Raw genomic sequence first — 19191 nt, 5'->3', positions numbered from 1 at the left:
TAGGTGAACTACAACTCCCAAAAACTCAAAGTCAATCCTCACCAAACCCTTCCAATTTTTTATGTTGGTCATGGGAGTTTTGTGCACCAAGTTTGGTTCAATTCCATCATTGGTGGAGTTCAGAATGCTCTTTGATTGTAGGTTAATTATAAATTCCACTAACTACCACTCCCAATGACAAAATCAATCCCCCCAACCCCAGTAGTATTCAAATGTGGGCGTATCACATATGTGCCAAATTTGGTCCAGTGAATGAAAATACTTCCTGCATATCAGATATTTATATTACGATTCATAACAGTAGCAAAATTACAGTTATGAAGTAGCAATGAAAATAATGTTATGGTTGGGGATCACCACAACATGTGGAACTGTATTAAGGGGTCGCAGCATTAGAAAGGTTGAGAAACACTGGTATAAGGGATTTTAGCCATTGTGGGATAGATGGAGCATGGAGAGGTGTACAACAGGCTAGAAGCCAATCATAGAGAGAAATAATCTGGCAAAAACGACATTCATCCTTCAGTAAAAATTAGTAGTAATTCCTAGTTTCCAGGAATCCAACTTGCTAACCCAGATCAGTCCCTTTCTTAGTCTCCTTAGGGGCTGCTTTGCCTGTTCTATTTTTAAAGATAGCATTGCTCTGGGTGACCCTTTGTTTCTTGCAAAAGATAAGTAAAACATCAAGTTTAGATGTTTGAAATGAGGACATAGAAAAGAGAGGACCTGGGATTTTGAGTTTGTGTGTGGAACTGGAGGGGAGGGGATAGGTAGCAGTGAATGAAATGTCCCATATTACTTTGTTTAAAAAAAAAGATCCTTGCTCTCCCCAGTTGTTCTGGAAAGTCAGAAGAGCATGACAGCCATCCTGCTGGGTTTTCCAAAGTTGTAAACTGAGTTAAAAGTGTGGAGTGAATAACTGTGCTGTCATGCAATTGAGGCATTGGCACCTACTTGCCATTGCCCAATTGGGGTGATGAAAGGCTGCCATTCCTCACTGCCACAGTCAAGACTTGGGTGGCATGACATTTGTGCCACCTGTGATTTTCGGATTTGCGGCTGTTTCTGCCATGATGTACCACTGGTTGGATCTTGTTTTCCAAGGGCAGTTGGAATCAGTTGGAATTGGGAATAGCAATTGCAAATGGCTCCAGAGGACCCTTGGGGAAAAGTGTTCTTCAGCTTGTCTTCCTCCCCTGCTCCCAACTAGAGGATCCCTCTTAACCTTCCCTGAATGTAGCATTTGTGGAATTTTCTTAGTTGGTCTGCAGATTGTTTGTAGGTTGTGTTTCTTCTTATAGCTAGCTCAGTGTTCCACAAACTTTAGTCCTCCAGATGTTTGGGACTTCAATTCCCCAAAAGCTTGGAAACCAGCTTGACCAACAATCAGAATTCTGGGCACAGAAGCCCAAAACATCTGGAAGTTTGAAAAATGCTGACATAAGTGCTAAGGGCTGAGGTCATTCTCCAGGACCTTAAGAGAACTCCCAAGGATGAATTCAGCTATAGGAACAAAGATGGCTGTTTATATGCCATTCTCTACCTTCCACCAACCTTGGTATCCTTGAAGTGATACCAAGTGATACCAAGGAGCTGGGGGTGGTGTCGGACGACAGGGAGCTCTGGTGTTGCTGGTCCATGAGGTCACAAAGAGTCAGAAGCAACTGAATGAATAAACAACAACAACATCCTCCACCAGCCAGTAAACAGGTGTTTTGCAGGAACTACAGCAATTGTGATGGATGGATGGCATCCGTGAAGTGACCGGCTTGATCTTGAAGGAGCTGGGGGTGGTGACAGATGACAGGGAGCTCTGGCATGGGCTGGTTCATGAGGCCACAAAGAGTCGGAAGCAACTGAACGAATGAACAACAAACAGCAATTGAAAGATGGGCTGGATGAGACTGAGACATTTTGCAGATTCACCTGTGCAGAACTTTGTGGTATAGAATCTTGGTCCAAGTTTCATCCTCAGTCTTTGGAGGACACATGCAGACACAGTAGAGACAAATGAGGACATCTCAGTGCAGTGGCGGTCCATCTGTCACATCAGAAGCCAAGCCAGGTGGGAAACAGCAGGAGCCTAAACCCAGCAGGCAATGCACAAGCCTGTTTGGCATGCTCACCTTAAGCACATTGGCATTTCCAAATTCTGTTTGTTCAAATACAGGAGGAACAGCTTCCCAGTGAAAAGGAAGGTTTACTCATTGCTTATTTTTCACTGGCATTGTCAGCACCCTCTCCCACCTTGCTTACACAATGGCTATAAATATCAAAGTCAAAAAAATTGAGATGATTTGAAGCAGGGCGGTTGCTGGAGCACAGAACTGATGGGTCAGGATATGAAATTATCTCCCTTTCTAAATTGTCTTGTTGCCCTCTCAAGGAAACTTAGCAGGGGTTGGCAACCAATGGTTTAAGGGCCAGCACTAGTCCAGGGACCATCACTTTGAATATGACTGATCTACAGCACCTGATATTCTTTGGCAGTCCACCTTCTGGCTTGGTTAGCTTTCAGAACAAGAAAAAAAAATCTGGTGCCTCCAAGGTATTTACGATTTTTGGATGTCACTAGCCATTCCAGGCATCAAGAAACAAGCTGCAGGGAGAGGCGGGTAATAAAATTATTATTGGATTGCTGTGAGTTTTCTGGGCTGTACGGCCATGTTCCAGAAGCATTCTCTCCTGACATTTCACCTGAATTTATGGGAGGCATCCTCAGAGGTTATGAGGTCTGTTGGAAACTATGCAAGTGGGGTTTATAGATCTGTGGAATGTCTAGGGTGGGGGAAAGAACTCTTGTCTGTTCGAGGCAGGTATGAATGTTGCAGTTGGCCACCTTGATTAGCATTTAATAGCCTTGCAACTTCAAGTTCTGGCTACTTACTGCCTGGAGGAATCCTTTATTGGGAGGTGATTACCTGGCCCTGATTGTTTCTTGTTTGGAATTCCCATTTCTGAGTGTTGTTCTTTATTTACTCTTTTGATTTTAGAGTTTTTTTAAAATATTGGTTGCCAGATTTTGTTCATTTTCATGGTTTCCTCCTTTCTGTTGAAATTGTCCACATGCTTGTGGATTTCAATGGCTTCTCTGTGTATCCTGACATGGTAGTTGTTAGAGTGGTCTAGCATTTCCGTGTTCTCAAATAATATGCATAATAAGCTTTTGACAAAAGGATGTTGTTGTTTATTCATTCAGTTGCTTCTGACTCCTTGTGACCTCATGGACCATGGGAATGAGGGTTTTCTTTTTGTTTGCTGGGGGTTTCATGTCGGGCGGATTTTTGTACCGTTAGGAGCTCCCAAAGTTCTGCTTCCTTAGGACGCGGAACAATGGCTTCAAACTACAAGAGAGGAGATTCCATCTGAACACGGGGAAGAACTTCCTGACTGCAAGAGCTGTTCAGCAGTGGAACTCTCTGCCCCGGAGTGTGGTGGAAGCTCCTTCTTTGGAAGCTTTTAAACAGAGGCTGGATGGCCATCTGTCAGGGGTGATTTGAATGCAATATTCCTGCTTCTTGGCAGGGGGTTGGACTGGATGGCCCATGAGGTCTCTTCCAACTCCTTGATTCTATGATTCTATGCTTCTATGCTTCTATGCTTCTATGATTCTATGATTCTATGATTCTATGATTCTATGATTCTATGATTCTATGATTCAATGCTAATCAAGCTAGCTAATTGCAACGTTCACACTTGCTTCAAACAGACACAAGTTCTTTCTTCCACCTTGGACATTCCACAGACATGCCTCACCTCCAACAGACCTCTGCAGATGGTCATCCTGGCAGTCGTCTCGAGGGTCCTGGCCCAGCAGGAGACCCTCCTCCTCTACCTGCTCACCTGCAGTTGAAATGTCAGGAAAGAATGCTACTGGAACATGGCCGTACAGACTGAAAAACTCACAGCAACCCAGTTATTCTAGCCACAAAAGCCTTTGATAACACATATAATAATATAGTTAAATGCTTTCTATTATCTTGTAAATTTGAATTTGTTGTGTGGGGAGGGCTTGGATTAGATAAAACATGTTTTTTTTGGTTTGGAAAGGAAGTTTGATCATTGTACAAAGTCGGTAGAGAATGCCGCCCTCCACAACAATTCAAAACCGACCTATGTGGATGTAGTTTAGACATCATGTTTGCATAAGTCACAAGCAGGGTTCTGACCCTGGAGTCAGAAGCTCAGCACTTGGCAGGCCTTTGAGAGGAAACACATGAAAGAGTAAAGTGTGTTGACATCTTCCAGTGTGTGGGCTTGTGTGAGTGAACAACACACCATGTTTTCAGCCCTTATGGCTGCTTTTTTGGCAGTAGGAGCAAAATGGCCCAACTGAGTCGGAAAGTCCTCAAAGAAAGACTGAGAAATACCGGTGGTAGACTCCAAAAGCCAGAGGAATGACATTGTGTAGTGAGTGGATGATGCCTTGGAGGTCTCTGAGCACCATTCATCCATTTGTTCTTGGCTGGGCTATCAGCCAGTTGTATCAGAAGTGATTCTGAGTCTGCTTTTGGGACTTATCAGGGTCTTAGAAAGCTGCCAGGTGAGACATTCATGCACCCGCTGTGCCTCATTCATGCGCTTTTATGTGGTGTGTGTGTGTCCTGACAATACTGCCTTCCATTCATAATACTTCACAGTCTTTTTCCTCCCCATTTCCATCTTCTCTCTGACTCCCCTTCTCTGTTCAGGCAGAAAAGAGGAAAGATAATTCAGTAGCTTGCAATAGGTCATACATTTCTACCTCTGAGGTGAATTTGAGTAAGAGAGGTGGATAGGGTCAGAGAGACCACAAGGAAGAAAATTGCATTTGAGACTCTATTTGATAATATTTAGGTCAAAAAAGTGGCCCTGGAGGAGGCATGGGCAAACCACAGCTCTCCAGGTGTTTTGGACTTCAATTCCCACAATTCCTGCCCTCAGGCCCTTTCCTTTTCCTCCTCAACTGCTTAAGCTGAGGCCACACGAAGGGAATTGCCCACTAATCTCTAGAATAGTGTTTCACAACCTTCCTAATGCCATGACTCCTCATATTTTGGTAAAGCCCAACCATAAAATTATTTTTATTTCTACTTCATAACTGTAATTTTGCCACTGTTATGAATTGTAATGTAAATATCTGATATACAGGATGTATTTTCATCCACTGGACTAAATTTGGCACAAATACTCAATATGCCCAAATCTGAATACTGGTGGGGTTGGGAGGAGGTTGATTTTGTCATTTGGGAGTTGTAGTTGCAGGGATTTATAGTTCACCTACAATCAGAGCATTCTGAACTCCATCAACGATGGAGTTGAACCAAACTTGGCACACAGAACTCCCACGACCAACAGAAAATACTGGAAGGGTTTGGTGGGCATTGACCTTGAGTTTGGGAGTTGTAGTTCAACTACATCCAGAGAGTACTGTGGACTCAAACAATGATGGATCTGGACCAAAGTTGGCACGAGTACTCAATATGCCCAAATGTGAACACTGGTGGAGTTTGGGGAAAATAGACCTTGATATTTGGGAATTGTAGTTGCTGGGATTTATAGTTCACCTATAATCAAAGAGCATACTGAACCTCACCAATGATGGAATTGGGCCAAACTTCCCACACAGAACCCTTATGCCTTGAAGGGATTCACTGGCCCAAGCCTCTCTCCAGACTTGTGCGCTCTCCCTCGCCCCGCACATGCACATCACAATGCCATGTGCCAAGTATGCCTGCTTTCCCCTCCCTACTTGAAGTCTCAGAAACAGGCAACAGCCCTCCCCTTGGCTGAGAGGCCGATCAATCACAGCAGAGGAGGGCTTTCAATGGGAGGATTCACCATCTGTTTCCAAAAAGGAAGAGAAGGACAGGCGGAGAGATCTTTAGTCTTCTCTGCCAAAGGGGTTCCTAAGACCATTAGAAATATATGTTTTCTGGTGGTCTTTCATGACCCCTCTGAAATTCCCTCGTGACACCCCCCCCCCTCCCCAAGGTTGGGAAATGCAGCTCTAGAAGCGTCTCAGATGATTTCTCTCTTTTATAGTTTGATATTTGTATGAAGATTAGGATACTCTTGATTTTCTTTGAGGGTGGGGGGAGGTGGGCTGAGACATGGAAGAACCTGTTGTCTGACATTCTTTTTGCAGCAGGGAATCTGGACCTTATTACTGCTTCTGCTGTAGAAGTTAAGGGGAACTGACACACAGCTATTGATTCTTCCAGTGAGTAAATAGGCAAATGTTTGCTAGCTTCTGAAGCAGCCTAGGGAGAAAGCATGGCAGCTTTATCTAGGGATATAAAACTTTCATTCTTGCCTGAAAGAATAAATGATTCTAGCAATTTTCACCATGAGAATATGAGTGTTTCCGCAAAACATTTGAACACTTTGAATCTCTTTTCCAGAAAGAGCAATCTATCCAGATATACATATGTTTTTCTGGGCAGCAAATGTGATATTGTTTTGCTCCGTAAACATGTTTTCTGAACAAAACAATATTTTTGTCAGATGCAAGTTACAACGCAACCTGATGGACAAAATGCATTTTCCCATAAAGAGCTGCAAAGTAGAATGAATCGCATATTTCCCTCATTTCCTTATCAGTCTTATTGTATAGGTTTGGAAGAAAATGTATATAAAAATATTCTTTATGTTCCTAGATCAGGTATAGGCACACTTTTTTGCCCTAGGGCTGCATTGTGGGTCCGGCCAGGAGGAAGGGCGGGGTCGGCCCTGGAGGGGGCAGAACTGGGGGCTGGGCAGGTCATGGAGGAGGCATGTTTGGGGCAGATCACCCTCAGGCTTTCCTCCCATCATGAGGAGGAATGCTGGGAGGAATGTGAGGCTTCGGAAGTCTGAGTTATAAGGACAGGGTGCCCACTCACCCTGTATCTGAGAATGCCTGCCATAGATGTGGGTGAAACATCAGGAGAGAATGCTTCTGGAACATGGCCATACAGCCTGGAAAACTTACAGCATCCCAGCTTTGGGGGTCCCTCGGCCTCCGCCTGCCTTTCCCTTCTGCCAGCATCAGGATGGGGCCTCACGTCATCCTGATGCCAGAAGAAGGGAGTGGACAGCAGCAAGTGAGGTGGCTTTGGAGCTGTTTCATCCACCGATTGCTTCTTTGCCCAGGCCATGCTTCTCCTGGCACTGGGACAGGGCTTCACTTTGTCCTGACGCCAGGTGAAGGGAGAGCAAGTGTCAGGTGAGGCTGCTTTGGAGCCACTTCACCCACAGCTTGCCTCTTCGCCTGGGCTGGGTTTTTCCTGGCCAGGCCATGTCCTGACACCAGGTGAAGGGAGAAGCAAATGGCAGGCAAGGCAGATTTGAAGCTGCTTCCCCCTCTGCTTGTCTCCTCACCCATGCCGAGCTTCTCCTGGCATCAGGACATGGCTTCACTTTGTCCTGGTGCCAGGTGAAAGGAGAGGCAAGGGGCAGGTGAGGTGGCTTTGGAGCTTCTTGTCTCTTTGCCCGGGCCAGGCTTCTCACACATTGGGACAGGACCATTCGCCTTCCTCTCTCAACCTTTTAGCATAAGGACACGGTAGGCCGCCACATCCTTATGCCCGGAGAACAGGGGAGAAACCTTTGAGGGCCAGACACAAGGGTCCAGAGGGTCATGTCCAACCCATGGGCCTTAGTTTGTCCTACATGCACCATATGTTTTTCAACAGTTCCCAGTATTTCAGCCATAGCAGTGGTGTCGTTGTCCCAACGCTTCTCCCAGCATTGGGACAGAACTGCTCATCCTGTCCTTATACTGGGAGGATGGCTCAGGGAAGGCACAAGGTGACTGTGAGCACTCTAGGTACCGCCACATGCCTTCCTCCCTCATCCTTTCAGCATAAGGACTTGGCAGGCCACCACATTCTTATGCCCAGAGGACAGGGGAAACTTTTGAAGTCCAGAAATAAGGGCCAGACATAAGTGTCCAGCACGTGGGCCTTAATTTGCCCATGCCTGTCTTAGATGCATCACACATTCTTCAACAGTTCCCGGTATTTCAGCCATAGCAGCCATAGCAACACCGAGTGACACCATCAGAGACTGGTTTCTGTGTGGCCTCCCAGAAGAACTTGGTGCTTTTTCCACGTGGAGCCATATTTGAAGATTAGGATGCCCAAAGAGTATGTCCACAGAATGACAGAACAGGATTTTTGGAAATCTAGTTCCCAGATGGAAAAGAAGTGATGCCATGAGTTACTTCATTGGGTGACACCAATCCAAGTAACTCCTCTGAGCCATAGAAAGGCAAAAATCAGAATTCTCCCCCTCATCCAACTTTTGGGATACAGTATCTTAACTAAGTTGTGGTTTTCACCAGGGCAGGACACTCTGAGATGGGATACCTGTGGTGCAAGTCAGGAGAAGCACCTTGCAGCTTTGCTGGACTAGGTTTGGGAAGTGAGGAGGAGTGCAATTTCAGATCCAAAATATGAAACCGAGACACAACACCTGCCTCCACTGACGTTACAGAAGACAAGTGGTGCTGATGCTATTAGGATCATGTTACAAGGGAAGAACTCTGGTGATGTTTTTAACATGATTCATTAGGCATCAACCACAATGGTACAAGGATTACCATTCAAATAAAAAGGCTCAAGTCTAACAAATGAGGAAGGGAAATCATATACACTAGGCCTATGCGATTAATGAAAAAATGTTTTAATATTCATTACAAAATTACAAGGTGTGTGTGTGTGTGTGTGTGTGTGTGGGTGGGTGGGGGGCATAGTTTCTAAAGTGTTTCCAAAATTGTATAGGGTTTGTGTTGTAACTAAATACTTTTTTGTTATTTTTCGTTAAGTAATTAATTGTGGCAATGAGGAAAATTCAGGGGTGCCTTTCTCCCTCATTGTTAGAGCTATCGGTATGAAATTTCCTGCAGTTATAGAACATATTTACCACTGTTAGCCCATCAAGTTTTTCTGCCCCCCCCCCCGATGATTCTTAATATCTGTTCATATATACAACAGTTCTGGCCCAGTTTCCCTGTCCGAACGTATTTTCCGCTACCTATAACAGTTCTGGCCCAGTTAACCTGTCTGAATGTATCTCCCGCTATGAACCACCTAGGACCTTAAGATCATCCAAGGAGGCCCTGCTTGCTGGTGGGGACAAGAGATAGGGCCTTCTCCGTGGTGACCCCTCAGCAATGGAATTCCCTCCCAAGTGAAATCAGATCTGCTCCATCCCTTCTGACCTTCCGGAAAAAAGTGAAATCCTAGCTGTGGGATCAGGCCTTTGCAGACTAGACTGACTTGATGGCAAAGCTATGGTTTTAATGGACTCTGATGGACTGCTTTTAGGATTATGACTTAAATTGGTGATTGTTTTAATGTTTTATACTGTTTCTATTTAATATGTATATTTATGTTTTTGTTGTTAGCTGCCCTGAGTCCCTCTGCAGAGGTCGAGATAGGACGGGATATAAATGTCCTAAATAAATGAATACAAAACTTACGAATTAGATACGACTAACTAATTAAAAATGGAGTTTTGCACATCCCTAATGTACACTTTTGAAGACAGCGTTCTTGCCCTGAGATTCCTCCCTCTCTCCCTGACAGCCAATGAAGAAGGCTTGGGTCCTGTGACTCAGGGCCAGGCCTGGAGATCTGGGCACATTATCCTGGACTGCCCTCATTGTCGGTAGTAGTATTTTCTCGCAACCTTCAGATCCTATGGCATTTGGCAGTTTTTGGAGTGTTTCTGCTGCTCGGGGGAGAGTGGGGGAAGAGTCAGTCCCCGTGGGAGTGTGCAAATTGCCACCGTCGCCACCACTGCTGCATTATTTATAAGGCTGAAGTCGCCTCGGATAATCTCGCAGCCCGGAGAAACGTGGCAGGCGCACAATCAAGGCCTTTGTGCCTCTGTCGTGAGAGCTTTCACATCCGCCTCTTTGTTCCTATCCTGGGAGTTCACCACAGGCGCGTGGTTTCACGGCGTGGCTTTTAGAGCTTGGCATTGTCTAGGGATTAGGAGCTTCATGTTATACTTCAGCTACATAAAAGGCAGGGAAGGGAAAACAGGGAGCTGGTTCTGTCAAACTCCTTGTAGCCCTTGATAGTCAAATTTCCCTTTTTAGATCCCGCTCTGGCTCCCACTGAGCTCACGTCATGCAACGACATCAAGTTCAGGGGCAGAGCAAGGCGAAGAGCAGGGTGAAAAGGGGAATTAATTTTGATTCTTGGCCTCTTTGGGGATTCAGCTCTGAGTTGCATGGAAATCATCAGGATTCATTTCCATAGAAATTTGTACAGTATTTGGAAAATGTCAGTGTACCAACTGGTTGCCAAAGGGCTTGATGGGACCACCTTCTCCTTTGAGGCATGGCTTCCTTAACAAATAACTTGTATTTTCTCTGTGCTCCTCCAGTGCAATGTTTGTAGGTTCCCTCTTCTCTTCTTTGGGTATGAATAGATGTGGATTAAGGGTTGAGTGGTTCTATGGTATCTACAGGGGCACTTTGCTCACTGTGGATGGAGGGAATCTCTCAATAGCTGCTCTGGGTCTCCTCCAGAGTGAGATAGTGAGACGTTGGTGGATGTTGACAAGCTGGAATGTGTTCAGAGGAGGGTGACTAAAATGATCCAGGGTCTGGAGAACAAGCCCTATGAGGAGCGGCTTAAAGATCTGGGCATGTTTAGCCTGCAGAAGAGAAGGCTGAGAGGAGACATAATGGGGGCCATGGATCAATATGTGAGGGAAAGTCATAGGGAGGAGGGAGCAAGCTTGTTTTCTGCTGCCCTGGAGACTAGGACACAGAACAATGGCTTCAAACTACAGGAAAGGAGATTCCACCTGAATTTTAAGAAGAACTTCCTGACTGTTAGAACTGTTCAGCAGTGAAACTTTCTGCCCTGGAGTGTAGTGGAGGCTCCATCTTTGGTGGCTTTTAAGCAGAGGCTGGATGGCCATCTGTCGGGGGTGCTTTGAATGTGAATTTCCTGCTCCTTGGCAGGGGTTGGACTTGATGACCCACAAGGTGTCTTCCAACTAAATGATTCTATTGTTGAAGGTTTTCATGGCCGGAATCACTGGATTGTAGGTTTTTCAGGCTGCATGGCCATGTTCTCACAATCTCTGAGGATGCCTGCCATAGATGCAGGCAAAACGTCAGGAGAGAATGCTTCTAGAAAATGGCCATACAGCCCAAAAAACCTACAACAACCATCTATGATTCCATGATTCTATAAGATGAAGTCAGTTCTCTTCCCAGCCTGTGCTGGGTCTTAAAAAAGAATATACCACAGCTAAGAGGTGAAATACCTGGAATTGAGGTGGTGGTGAGAGGAGGCAAGAAGTCCACTTCACTACTGTGGTTTTTAAAGAACCAGGGCAGAAGACAGGGAAGTAGGTACTAGTGAGGGAACTCAATCTTTGTGTGCTGGAGGGGTCTGCAGAATGGAGAAATGAATGCATTGCAAAACAAATGCTGGCATTTCAGCAGCTCAGAGAATGACTCGTACGTGGTCTGTTGCTAAATTTAGGCAGAGGGATCTGACCTCACATCTTGCTGCAGGCTCGGTGCCAGCTCTCCATGGACCTGTTCTCTTTACTACCCACCTCCTCCATCAGAGGCTGGATGGCCATCTGTCGGGGGTGCTTTGAATGCAATTTTCCTGCTTCTTGGCAGAATGGGGTTGGACTGGATGGCCCATGAGGTCTCTTCCAACTCTGTGATTCTACGATTCTATAGAGTGGGGTAGATATATAGTAAATAAATAAATAGGATTATCAGTTTTCCGTAGTTTCACATATCCATGTGAAATTCAGGAATGGGATACGGGGGTCATATTGTCTGCAGGCACAAGGTTAAATTACTTGTGTGTATGTCACCAACAGGATGTCAGTTTTAATCTTCATGTTCTGTAAGAGGAAGACCAACTGGCCTGAGTCTGTGAAAAAACACATGGTGGACGTACAGTGTCTTCTGCCTATTCATCTGTTCAAAGGAACTGCCGTGCCATTCTATTTCTAAGGCACAGTTTGCAGCGACTACACTAAAGCTGGGTAATTCATCAGAGATAATTGCTTTGTGCTTTCTCACAGTGTTCATTTCTAAATGTGTCGCTTGACAAAAGGGCCGTTTATAGGTTGCTTTTTCCTGGGCTGAAGATGACATTTCCCAAAAGAGATATGGGGAAGCCTTTGGGGCAAAGTTGCTCTTCCCCAATGTGGGTCGCAATTTATTTGTTCCTGGTGATTTATGTATTTATTTGAGAGAAAAAAATCCTGCTGCCTGTCAGAGTAAAGAAGTCTGCGAGGCTGCTTACAAGAACTTGGCATGTAAAACGCCATATAAAAATAGAATCCTCAGCAAAAACAACACCTAAAAATAAGAGTGGCGGCTGATTCAGCAAGGGCAATATATCAGATTAAGTGGGCTGTGGTCCAGAACACTTATATGCCATAATAAATAGGATAAGCTGGCATCCTGTTCGTTATTTACATTGTCGTAAACTGACTTATGATCACACAAGGGTGAATTGCTATGTTGCCCAATGCTCACACAGTACGACCCCAGTATCCACGAGACTGTTACGCGTAGTTTCGTTTATCCATGTCTGACAATTTTTTCTCTAGACATGTTTTACGTCTGCCATCATGACTCCGTGGTATTCTTGTATCAGACATCCTTCATTTCAATAGGGTTTGCAGTTATCTGTGGTTACGTTTATCCATGCAACGTCTGGGAATGTATCTGTTGCACCCAAGGCCTGGAAAACACCTATGACCACAGCACCACATAAGAGTCCAGAGTATAAGCAAACAGTTTATGGTAAAAACACATAAAAATATATGAAAAATCAAGAATAAAGAAAGATGTATAAGCTAAAATGGGTTAGGTGATAACCAAACAGTTATCCAAATGTCTCATGCAGATCCCAAGGTAACACAGTCCAGGAATAGCCAAAAAATCACAAGTACAGCATAAGTCCACATGTTAAAGGTATACTTAGTAAAACTTTTGCAGGAATATAAATACAAGAACATAGAAAACTTCTAGACACTTAAATCCAAAACCAAGGCTTGGCTTGAGACAAGAACCAGAGAACTTAGGTCTAGCGTCTCACTTGAATGCTACATTTCCTGAACTAACTCTTAGGTAAACAACTTGCAAATCAATAGGCACCCATGAAGTAATGTTTTTCCCCACGAAATCTCTCCCCAGCTTTCCCATGTAATCGCTCTGACCTATGATGCCTATTTTCTGCTCTGATCCATAAACAAATACCTTTATTGATCTCCATAACTCCATGTGTTTTTTTCCCTGAGAGCCTTCTGTACTACTTATCTCTTTGCCCAACTACTTATCTACTGTTGCAGTTTCTGGCTCCTCTGGCTGACCTTGAAGCATGCACTGTTTGAGTCAGATTTTTCACAGGGAGAAGCATCATTCCCCTGACTTGAATCTTCATCACTTCAAGCCCCAGGAAACCCCACAGGCAATCCCACAATCCTCTCTAAATCATCAGTGAACCCATCAGTCTCAGACCGATCTCCAACAGTATCCACTGTAGATATTGTGCATAGTACTGTATTCTCAAAACGTCATTCTATTGACTCTTTCTGCACAATGGTCCTATACCTCTGTCTACAGCCCTATTGTGCAAATGGAGTCAGTAGCATGACTTTTGCACAATGGTCCCAATCCAGAGTGGGACATGTTTTGTTTGGGATACGTTGTATATTTGGACCAATGGGCAATGGAATGCACATCTGGATGCCTTGTGGAATACAGTGATCATCAGAATACATTGTGCTCAGGGCACATTGCAAGTTGGCGCATATTTAGACATTGTGTATTAGGACACATTGCACATTGCGGCATGAGAATTGGGACCATTCTACATCTCAGTCTGGACACATTGCACATCAACCACATTGTGCACATTGGGATGCATTATTATTATTATTATTATTATTATTATTATTATTAGATACATAACAAGATTAGTACACAGCAAACAAGAACACTAAGCTGGCTTTTGTATATAATCACACATCGTACACTTTCCAAGTGCCTAGGACTATGTGATGTATCGACAAATAATGTGTGTAGATCTGAGTTGGGTGGCCTTTTGCAGCTGACAAATGGTAATTTTGTCAGCACCAATTGTTTTTAAGTGCACGCCAAGGTCTTTAGGCACTCCACCCAGTGTGCCGATCACTACTGAGACCAGCCTTTGCTGTTGTTGTTGTTGTTGTTGTTGTTGTTGTTGTTGTTGTTGTGGATTTGGATGTCTTATTTGCTTGGGATGCAGTGCATTTTGGAACAAGTAAATCAGGATATTTTGTACATCAGGACATAATGCCCAATAGGACATCTGGTATTGTGCTCTGTTCTACTTTATCACATCCTACTAAGCCGATTGTAACTCATGTCAACAACATACCTCTGACATTATTATCACCTCTGATGCAGGATCTTGGCTGTCATCTTTCTTGCCTTTACAGCTACAACAATGTCCACAACCTCTTTAGAAAAAAGATAGAAATTGATGGTGATACCAGTTTATAAGTTGTCTGTAGTGATAGTTGTCTAAAAACTGTCATTTCCAGAACTGTCATCAACACCAGAGATATATGAGGGCAGCCTTGCCCATGTTTCTTTGCTGCCTTTGTGAAGAACATGATGTCTGAGCTTTATGATGGGATGCTATTTTCTACCTTTGGTGAGGATGAGAGAGATGCCTTCTTTGCGTGGAGGAGATTGGTGTTGTTGCAAAGAGCCAGATGGTTTTGTTTGACATGTTGTCATGTCAAGGGAGATTTTATAAACGGAATTCTTTAAAATTTGGATCAGCTTAACATCTAGAACAATAAAAGCAAGGAGATGGTATTTAAGCACAAGTTAGTTGAACATAAGTGATTCCACAAATTGGTGCTATTTGAAGAAAGTATGTAGAATAATATTGTACATAAAAATAAAATAGAATTGGATTTTTTGTGGGGTAAGTGGTGGGTGTTTCGTGAATTTGGAAGTTGTCCTAATGCAACATTGTCAAGAGTAAAGCAACCACCTGTGTTTAGCTTTTGAAGGATTTGTAGAGGAAATCCAATCTGGGTATATAGTATTTTTATTTATTGTGTCAGAAGTGAATTGTGGGTACAGTTGTAATGTATTTAAAAACATAAACAAAGTTTAAAACTTGCATTATACTAAATATCCTTTGACCTGTAGCTGGCCACTTGGAGTGCCTCTGGTGTTGCTATAAGAAGGTCCTCCATTGTGCATGTGGCAGGGCTCAGACTGCATTGTAATCGGTGGTCTGTGGTTTGCTCTTCTCCATGAGAGAAGCCTCTCCGCAGGATCATAACACATCCAGACATCCCCTGGGCAATGTCTTTGTAGATGGCTGATTCTCTGACACTAGAAGTGACTTGCAGGATGCAGCCAAACAAACAAACAAACCAATGGGTCTATGGTGTAAACAAACATACATAACAATGAGCTGATGCTTTAAATATATTCTGTGGAGTCAACATATGGACAAGGCAGCTGATGGTTTTGATATGAACAGGAACTGTGAATCCATTCTGGGTTTCAATACAACCTTCAAAGAAGTTATTTGAGATGCTGCACCCTCTTACTCAAATGGTTTCAGTGCCTTGCACAGCTTTTTAAAAGTTAGGCTTAAACTTGGAGCTGGTTCAATGCCCTACTGACTTAGGAATGACCCAGTCTGGGAACCTGTTTACTCTGGATTATTTTACAAGCATGTTGTGTATATCCAGATGGTCTCTGCTATTTGTTTGCTTTGAGGATTGAAACAGGTTTACTGCCCAGAGAATGTAAAGTGCGTTCATATTTATCTAACTATTGGAGTAAATATCAGACATGTTTGAGAATAAAATTCTTCAACTCTTTTGAATGGTAGCAACTCAAAGGTAGCTCAAACAACCAGGCCACTTATATATAGAGCGGGGATACTTCCCTATGGCCCTTCAGGTGTTTTGGGACCTACAACTCCTTGCAGTCCTCTAGTTGGCATCTACAGTCTGAAAAAGTGTGTTGCTATGAGTTTTCTGAGCTATATGGCCATGTTCCAAAAGCATTCTCGCCTGATGTTTCACCTACATCTATGGCAGGCATCCTCAGAGGTTCTGAGATCTGTTAGAAATTAGAAAAAATGGGTTTATATATCTGTGGAATGTCCAGGGTGGGAGTAAGAACTCTTGTCTGTTTGAAGTAGGTGTGAGTATTGCAATTGGCCACCTTGATTAGCATCTAATGGCCTGGCAGTTTCAAGGTCTGGCTTCCAACTGCCTGGGGGAATCTTTGTTGGGAGGTGATTAGCTGGCCCTGATTGTTTCTTGTCTAGAATTCCCCTGTTTTTCATTACCCAACCTGGAGACAGCATATTATTTGAGAACACAGAAATGCTGGACCACTCTAACAACCACCATATCAGACTACACAGAAACACCAGTGAGATCCACAAGCATGTGGACAATTTCAACAGAAAGGAAGAAACCATGAAGATGAACAAAATCTGGCTACCAGTATTAAAAAAAACTCTAGAATCAGGACAATAAACAAGGAACAACACTCAAAAACGCCATAGATGTAGGTGAAACATCAGAAGAGAATGCTTCTGGAACATGGCCATACAGCCCGGAAAACTCACAACAACCCAGTCTTTCCGGCCATGAAAGTCTTCGACAACACAGTCTGAAAAAGCCCGGTTTTCTACTGTCACTCAATGAAGGGGATCAAATGAAATGATTCAATCATAGTCATTTCTATTTGGATCATTTTTTCTTAGTAGAAATATGGTTCCAAAACGTAATTTCAAAGAAAGTCTGGCAGATATTTGTTCTCCGGTACATGTTGTCCTTTGGCTCAGATAATTTGTTTAAGAATCAACACCGTGGTGAGAAGAATGTGCCAGCAGTTAATGAAGTTCAGTTGATGAAAGTACTCATTCCTCTCAGTTGCATGCTATCATCCCTTAATAATCCGGATGGAAAATACCCCAATGCACATTTTCTTCATTGAGAGGAAAGGAGAAACTGGGGGCGTTACACACAACCTACTTTACTGGGTTACAAAAGCAACTGTATCCCATCATTCTTTTTAACCAATTGCTGATGGTCCTTGTTGGAACGTCCTGCCCAATCTCTAATGTTTCCGACTTGCCCCTGAACAACCAAAGAGCAGCTGCAATCATGGCTATCTCACCCTGTCTTTCGACAAAAGGTGATAGAATTGTGTTTCACCCCTCTGAAACTAATGGATGACTCCAAAATTGAATTTCTGTAGCAAGCACACAGGACCCAAAGCTTGTAATTGGTTTCTAAGTCTGGATTATGTTTGACATGGCCTGTGGCTAAAAAAAAAGTTAACTTGACTCTCAGCCTTAATCCAGGATAAGAACCGTCTCAACCTATTGGCAATAGTGATTTCACACAACACAATTATAGTGCTATGATTCCATTTTAACTGACAGGCAACATCTTGGAGAATCCCAGCTTAGGGATAGTCATGTAGGCTTTCTTGTTGTTGTGTGCCTTCAAGTTATTTCTAACCCTAAGGTGAACATAACACAGGGTTTCCTTGGCAAGGTTTGTTTGCAGGTTTTTTTTTTTCTATTGCCTTCCTTTGAAATTGGGAGAATGTACAACTTGGCTTAAATCCCCCAGTTGGCTTCAATGGCCAAGAACCAGAGAACTTAGGTCTAGCTTCTCACTTAAATGCCACGTTTTATGAACTAACTCTTAGGTAAACAACTTGCAAATCAATAGGCACCCATGAACTCATGTTTTTCCCCACAAAATCTCTCCCCAACTTTATCACGTAATTGCTCTGACCTACGATGCCTATTTTCTGCTCTGATCTGTAAACAAATACCTTTGTTGATCCCCATAACTCCATGTTTTTTTTCCTGAGAGCCTTCTGTACTACTTATCTTTTTTGCCCAACTCCTTATCTAATGTTGCAGCTTCTGGCTCCTCTGATTGACCTTGAAGTCCTGCATTTTATGAGTCAGATTTTTCACTTAAATGCTATGAGAATGTACAACTTGGCTTAAATCCCCCAGTTGGTTTCCATGACTAAATAAGGATGTTAACCCAGATCTCCATAAGTCCTAGCCCAACACCTAAACCACTACACCATGGTGTCACCAATGCACTGCAAATCCCAAGTTCCGTAGGAAGTCACTATGGTATTTGAAGTAGAATCATAGTGCTATAATAGTGCTCCTAGATTTCGTAAACGCTGGCCAGGCTACGCGGTGCATTATGCAGCTGAAGTTCAAAACATTTGGAGTACAACTGGTATAGTGTGAAAAGCCCGATGTCCAGTTCTTTCTCTGCTGATCTCATGATGAGTTTAATTGTTGCCACAGCTTTCCTTTTTTGACACTCAGTTGGTATTGGCCTTTTTCAAGACCAGGGCAGCATGATCATCAGTATGGGTGAATCCTCACAAGCTTCTCCCTCTTCTTGCAATAGGCTCACTGTTAACATCTGGAGATTCTTGGCTCTGCTGCTTTTCCTTCTTGCTGTCACTCCTTGCTCATTTGCATCCCCTTAAAGTATGCAAGCAGCAGCAAGTGTAAAGAGATGGAATACTAGGCTCAGAGGGCATTGCTCTTTCTGAGTTGGTGTGTGATTGGAGTTTGGAGAAAAGGTTCAAGCAAATGGCCTGGGAGAAAGCAAGCCTGTTAACAAATACAAAGGGTACTGGGATTGCTACTGGGATTACTTAAGCCTTTACTTACTTTACTTACTAAGGCAATCCCAAGTAGCCTGAGGATGATGGTCCTGCAAGTGTAGTGCCTTGACGTTGGGTCCATAGGTGCCTGTGGAGCCCTATTCTTGATCCACATGTTCTCCCGCAGTGAGGACATCATATTCCAGGTGGAAGGCAGTCCCAGTGAGGATTGGCTTGATGCACCTTACTCTTGGCGCTTTCCCCCCTTTCATCCTCCATTCATGCCCCTTCAAATTCTGCAGCACTGCTGGTCACAGCTGACCTCCAGTTAGAGTGCTCAAGGGCTAGGGCTTCCCGGTTCTCAGTGTCTAAGCCACAGTTTTTAAGGTTGGCTTTAAGCCCATCTTTAAATCTCTTTTTCTGTCAACCAACATTACGTTTCCTGTTCTTGAGTTGGGAGGATAGTAACTGCTTTGGTAGGCAGTGATCGGACATTCGGACAACTTGGCCAGTCCATCGGAGTTGATGGCGTAGGAGCATCA

The sequence above is a fragment of the Anolis sagrei genome, chromosome Y (assembly GCF_037176765.1).
Source record: "Anolis sagrei isolate rAnoSag1 chromosome Y, rAnoSag1.mat, whole genome shotgun sequence".
In the NCBI taxonomy this organism is placed as follows: domain Eukaryota; kingdom Metazoa; phylum Chordata; class Lepidosauria; order Squamata; family Dactyloidae; genus Anolis; species Anolis sagrei.
This window is presented reverse-complemented; position numbering follows the sequence as displayed.